General features: G+C 45.1%; 1 long non-coding RNA gene across 1 annotated transcript; it reads left to right on the plus strand.

Moving 5' to 3' along the window:
• The first annotated feature begins 465 nt into the window (after window positions 1-465).
• LOC141129942 (uncharacterized) lies at window positions 466-1,925 on the plus strand. The gene is made up of 3 exons (XR_012241917.1): window positions 466-562; window positions 710-817; window positions 1,680-1,925. It is a non-coding gene; the product is annotated as an uncharacterized lncRNA (long non-coding RNA).
• Window positions 1,926-6,387: the final 4,462 nt, after the last annotated feature.

A 6,387-nucleotide genomic window follows, 5' to 3' on the forward strand; every position in this document is an offset into this window, starting at 1 on the left:
TGTTTATCAGTATTTTAGTTGCTGATTTGGCTTACCACAAGCATTTTGTATAATACATATTTTGTCAATTATTGTCATGTATTTTGATTATTGTTGTCTGTAGTAATAGGGCTGAGTGGTGCATATCCTTGGCCATGGGTCAAGTTTGTCCCCGTAGTCAATGATTTGGCATCCCTGCCCTTGGTTCACTCTATGCTAAAATTTGTTCATCAATTAGGAGTATATATTATTGCACTTGCTTCCCCTTGTAGCGATGTGAGGAGTTAATTCTCCCCCGTACGGCGGGCTCACGACCCTCCGGCAGTGGGCAGGGCCACACGGAGCCCAGCTGCTGCTTCTCCTGACTGAGGCTCGCAGCGTCAACCATGATGGAGCTGCGCGCCTGCGCTGGATGGTTTTCTCGCGCAGGCGCAGCAGAGGAGGATCGGACCCGGAAGAGATGGCAGCTGTTGTTTTCAGCGCCACCTGACTTCCGGGTTGGAGGCATTTAAGATGCCAGACTCACTTGGAAGCTGAGAGAGGCACTTACCCAGCAGTGTATCAGCGCCGTTTTTGGAGACCTGTAAGTACTTACCACATGTCCTTTGGCTAGGGTGGGAGATGCTACTATTTTACTTTGTACTCTTTTGCAGGCGTTTCTTCCTTTGACAGAAATGCCTAGCAAATTGATACAACTCCATAATTCTGTACTTTATTTACTATTTCCCAGCGGCTCTCTGTGGCATTGTAGTCTGGCCTCCACGGCCAGTGTAGCCCCTCCATCTACACACTCTGGGTACAAACGCCATCGAGTCTAGTTCTTAACAGCACAGCAACGGTGGGTATATCTACTGCTTATCAAAACCCTCCGCTCTTTCAAACTTCTTTATGCATATTATTCTGGCCAGGTGGCAGGTTTTCTCTTTCCCTCTTTCTATTTCTTTCCCTCCTTCCCCTTGTCTCTCCTTTTTCCCTTTTCCCTCTTTTTCCCCCTCTCTCACTCCTTCCCCTCCCTTTTCTCCCCCCTCCTCCAGTCCATTCCCCCTACCTTTTCTTCATCCCCCCTCCCTTCCCATCCATCTCCCCTTCTTCCCTTTTTTCCCCCCATCTTCCATTTCTTTTCCTTTTTTCCCCCTCTCCATCAATCCTCCCCTCCCTTCCTCCCCCCCTCCCCCCAAGCCTATCCTTTTCCCCTTTCCCTTCCCTTTTTTCACCTCTTTCCCTTCCCCTAATCCCCTTCCCCCCCCCCGTCCCCTCCTCTCTTTTCTCCCCCTCCTTCCTTCCCTACCGGCCACTTTCTGGCTTTCCTTTCCCCTGTCCCATCCCCCCCCCCTTACCCCTCTTGTTTTTCTCTTTTTTTCCTTTTTTTCCTTTTTTCTTTCTTTTTCACCACTTCCTTTCTCCCCGACTCTACACACCCGGGTGGTTCTCCTATTTAGTGGAACCTTGAGTTCATAATTTTTATACTTTTGAGTTTCTTTATACATTAGTATAACTTTAAAGTGCCTCCCTGGCCCGCCCCCGGGGAACGCCTGCTGAGGGCGTCTCACAGTATCGCTCCAAACCCGTTGTGGGTTTAGGTTGGTGAGTGCAAATTATAACTAGGATTACTCTCTCCAATATCAAATGTGTGTTTTCTATGCTATGTGTTTTCTTTATCCTAGATATGCCTTGTAATGTTGATATTTCACTTTTTTTAGAATATGTACTAATAGACGCCTCCTGAAGAAGCGGCTGTGACCGCGAAACTGTAGAGGTCACGTCTGCAAGTATCATATAACCTGCCTCCATGTGTCTGTGTGGGCATTATTTATACAATCTGATTGTCAACATTGCTGTAACAACCAATTTGTGATTGTGTTAATATGTTATGGTCTGTACATTGTGTCCTTTTTGGGACTTTTTAATATCTTACTTTTGAATAAAATACAAAAGATTTTACCATACCCTTGTCTACATCCAGGCATGTACTGGCCATCAGGACAACAGGGAGTTTCCCGGTGGGCCGATGGCTCAGTGGGCCGGTTTCTGTGACAGTCTGTCAAAGTAATGGCTGCACAGTTCGCCCTCAACCTCACACAGTGATGTAAGAAAGATGAGAAAAATACAGAGGAGAATAAGTGAAATAATAAAAGAGGTTAGTGAGGACTCCTTATGTTATGCTACTTGTTTTTTTGCACAATTGCGTATAGTTTATATACTGTTTTTGTGCTTGTTTGCACAATTAAAGTGGGCCGGTCTGGATGAAGTCCAGGGCCAAATTTTTGTCCCAGTCCAGCCCTGTCTACATCCCTTTGGTACCGTAATAGTCCTAATACCTCTGAAAGAGACAGGACCCAATTGGAGAGGTCCTTACTGTTCTCTCTTTCAACCCATTTTTAAAATTAATATGTGATAAACAACAACATAAAATCCCAATACTGACACATAAGTGGAAGTGAATGCGGAAAGAATTGTGGAACAAATTATTACTGTAAATATTATGTAAACTCAGTCCCATTCCAATACAAGCCGTGCATTAAAAAGTCATTAAAAAATCTATATAGGGTGTAAAGATGATGAAAAGATGATGATGAAAAAAATCTATATAGGGTGTAAAGATTGTGAAAAAAAGATCCAATATCCAAAAGATGATGATGAAAAAATCTATATAGGGTGTAAAGATTGTGAAAAAAAGATCCAATATCCAAGATGCTTCACACCCAGGTGAGTATTAATGCTCCTTACCGACTACAGATGACCACCGTAAGGTAGTCTCACCAGGCACAGGGAAATTCAGGTCTCCCAAAAACCTATACCAACATCCACACTTTGAGGCTATGATCGTGGTACTCGAAACACAAAACCAAAAAATGCTCCCATAGTGTAGTGGTTCATAAACGGTAATTTAATAAGCCAAACGAATTTCACTTACAAAATATCTCATCCTCCATTATTATTATTATTATTATTATTATTATTATTATAATACAGGATTTATATAGCACCGACAGTTTACGCAGTGCTTTACAACATTAGGGCAGACAGTACAAGTACAATACAATTCAATACAGGGGGGAATCAGAGGGCCCTGCTCGTTAGAGCTTACAATCTAGGAGGGAGGGTCAAGTTATTCAAAAGAGTAATAGCTGTGGGGGATGAGCTAATGGGGAAAATAGTGCAGTTGTTAGATGGAGGCAGGCTAGGCTTCTCTGAAGAGGAAAGTTTTCAGGAATCACCTAAAAGTGGATAAATTTGGAGACAGTCTGACAGATTGGGGTAGCGAATTCCAGAGGATGGGCGAGACTCGGGAGAAGTCCTGGAGGCGGATATGGGAGGAGGTGATGAGGGAGCTAGAGAGCAGGAGGTCTTGGGAGGAACGAAGAGTGTGATTAGGTTGGTATTTTGAGACTAGGCTAGTGATGTAGCTGGGGGCAGAATTGTGGTTGGCTTTGTAACTTAATGTTAGTATTTTAAATTGAATTTGTTGGGCAAGTGGCAGCCAGTGAAGGGATTGGCAGAGAGGGGTAGCAGACACTGTGCGGTTTGTAAGGTGGATGAGTCTGGCAGCAGCATTCATGATGGATTGAAGGGGGGATGGTCTATTTAAAGGTAAGCCAATGAGGAGAGAGTTGAGGTGAGAGATAACCAGGGAGTGAATCAGGAGCTTTGTGGTGTCCTTGGTTAGAAAGGGATGTAGTTTGGAGATGTTGCGGAGGTTGAGACTGAAAGGAGAGTTCAGAGTCCAGGTTAACACCTAGCACGCTGACATGTGGGGATGGGTGAATGGTTGTGCCATTGCTCTTGACAGATAATTTAGGGGAAGAGGCACATGGGGGAGGAAATATTATAAGCTTGGTTTTGGACAAGTTGAGTTTGAGGAAGTGGTGTGACATCCATACAGATATGTCTGTTAGTAAGTTAGTGGTGCGTGAGGAGACTGATGGAGTGAGTTGAGGGGTGGAGAGATAGATTTGTGTGTCGTCAGCGTAGAAATGATATTGAAAGCTGTCAGAGGCTATCAGCTGACCCAGGGAAGAGTTGTAGATTGAAAATAAAAGAGTTCCAAGAACAGAACCTTGGGGGACCCCGGCAGAGAAGGGAAGAGGAGTGGAGAAAGTAGAATTGTAAGGGACACTGATTGTGCATTGGGATAGGTAGGATGAGAGCCACTGAAGAGCACAGTCACGGAGACCAAGGGAGTAAAGTTTTTTTTTGAGGAGGGGGTGGTCAACTGTATCAAAGGAAGCTGAAAGGTCCAGAGGTAGAAGTACAGAATAGAGTCTGTTGGTTTTTGCAGTTAGTAGGTCATTTGTGAGTTTTAAAAGAGCAGTTTCTATGGAGTGTTGAGGGCGAAATCCAGATTGAAGGGGGTTAAGAAGGTTGTTCTTAATGAGGTGGTCACTCAGTTGGTTGTAAACCAGGCGTTCAAGGAGTTTAGAGGAAAAGAGGAGCAAGGAGATAGGGCGCAGGTTGTTAAGATTGGTAGGGTCCAAGGACAGCTTTTTAAGTATGGAGGTGACCAGTGCATGTTTTAGAGCATTGGGGAAAATGCCAGAGGTGAGGGAGAGATTGAAGATGTGGGTTAGAAAGTGTAGTATAGAGTCAGAGTGCGACCGTAGCGTTTGAGAGGGAATAGGGTCCAGGGGGCAGGTGGTTAGGTGGGCGTTAGAAAGGAGTTTAGCAACTTCGTCTGTAGTAGCAGATTTGAATAAGGGGAGTGTCAATTGTACCTGTTGATAAGAGGTCTTAACTGGGGGAGATACCTGTAGAGTGGAGATTTCATCACAGATTGTATCAATCTTGTTTTTGAAGTGATTAGCAATCTCCTGGGCAGTGAATGAGTCAGTGGGTGGAGGCTGTGGAGGATGAAGTAGAGAGTTGAAGGTAGAGAAAAGTTTATGAGGACTGGATGAGAAGGTGTTAATACGAGTTGTAAAATAGGTCTGCTAGGCAGTGTGGAGGAAAGAATAGTATTTTTGGAGGGCAGATTTGTATTGGTTGAAGTCTTTGAGAGACTTAGTCTTGTGCCACAGACGCTCAAGTGCGCGACTACGTTTTTTGAGATTTTTAGCGTCATCTGTTTGCCAGGGTTGTAGGGGTCGAGGCCTGATTCTGCGTGTAGTGAGGGGAGCGAGCTTGTCCAGGGTGGAGGACAGGGATTTATTGTAGATGGAAGTGGCTTGGTTGGGGCAGGACAGGGGAGAGATTTTGTCATAGAGGTGGTCAGTAGCAGAATAGAGGAGAGTTGAAGTTGCAAAAGTTTCTACGGGTAATGGTTAGGCGATTGGAGGGAAAGGTGGTGGAAGACAGGGAGAGAGAGAGACTAATAAGGTGATGGTCGGAGAGAGGAAAAGGATTGTTTGAGAAGTTGCATGAAGCGCAAAGGTAGGAGAATACAGGGTCAAGGGTGTTGCCATCAGAGTGAGTAGAAGCCTGTACCCATTGCTTCAGGTCAATTGAAGAGGTTAGACTAAGAAGTTTAGAAGTAGCAGGAGTGTTTGTATTAGCAGGGATGTTGAAATCACCGAGAAGGATTGTGGGAATTTCAGAAGAGAGAAAGTGGGGTAGCCAGGCAAAAAACCCATCAAGGAAAGTCGATAATGGCCCAGGGGACGGGTAGATTACAGCAATTCTTAGGGAAGTTGGAGAGAATAGACGTATACAGTGAGCTTCAAATAATGAGAGGGAAAGAGAGGAAGGGGAGTTAATAACCTGGAAGGTGCATTGGGGGGATAGGAGGAATCCCACTCCACCTCCCTTTGCGTCCATTAGGCCTAGGGGAGTGAGTCCAGTGAAGGCCACCCTGGGAGAGGGAAGCAGGAGAAGGGGTGTCAGATTCGTGGAGCTAGGTTTCGGTGAGAGCAAGTAGATTAAAGGAATTAGTGACAAAGAGGTCATGAACAGCGGTGAGTTTGTTGCAGACAGAGCGAGCGTTCCAGAGGGTGCAGGAGAGAGGGAGGCTGGCGTTGGGAAGAAGAGGAATGGAGACTAAATTGCGTAGATTGCGACTACTGCCAGAGGGTGTAGGGTGATGGTGATGGGTGTGTTGGGTACAGTTAAATAAGGGCCTAGGGTTTGGGGAAATATCTCCAGCGATTAGGAGAAGCAGAAAAGTAAGGGAGGTAATATGAGAATATGATTTGTATGAGGGGACATGCTTCAGTATCCTGGGGGGGGGGATGTTAGCAAGTGGGCTTAGAGGTGATGAGTGCAGTAATAGGGAGAGGGGAGAAGTGAGGGTGATATGTACAGATTGTGGGGTGGAGAAGAGGGGTGAAGAAAAGAGAGTGTGAGGAGAGAGGCTGCAATTGTGAAAAGGAGAGGTAAAGAGTGCATGTTTCAGAGAGGAAGTTGAGATAACTATGTAAGTACCTGAAATAAATAAATAAATAAATAAAATAATTAGGAAATGAGGTCACCTGCAGT

The sequence above is a fragment of the Aquarana catesbeiana genome, linkage group LG02 (genome assembly GCF_042186555.1).
Source record: "Aquarana catesbeiana isolate 2022-GZ linkage group LG02, ASM4218655v1, whole genome shotgun sequence".
Classification (NCBI taxonomy): Eukaryota; Metazoa; Chordata; class Amphibia; order Anura; family Ranidae; genus Aquarana; species Aquarana catesbeiana.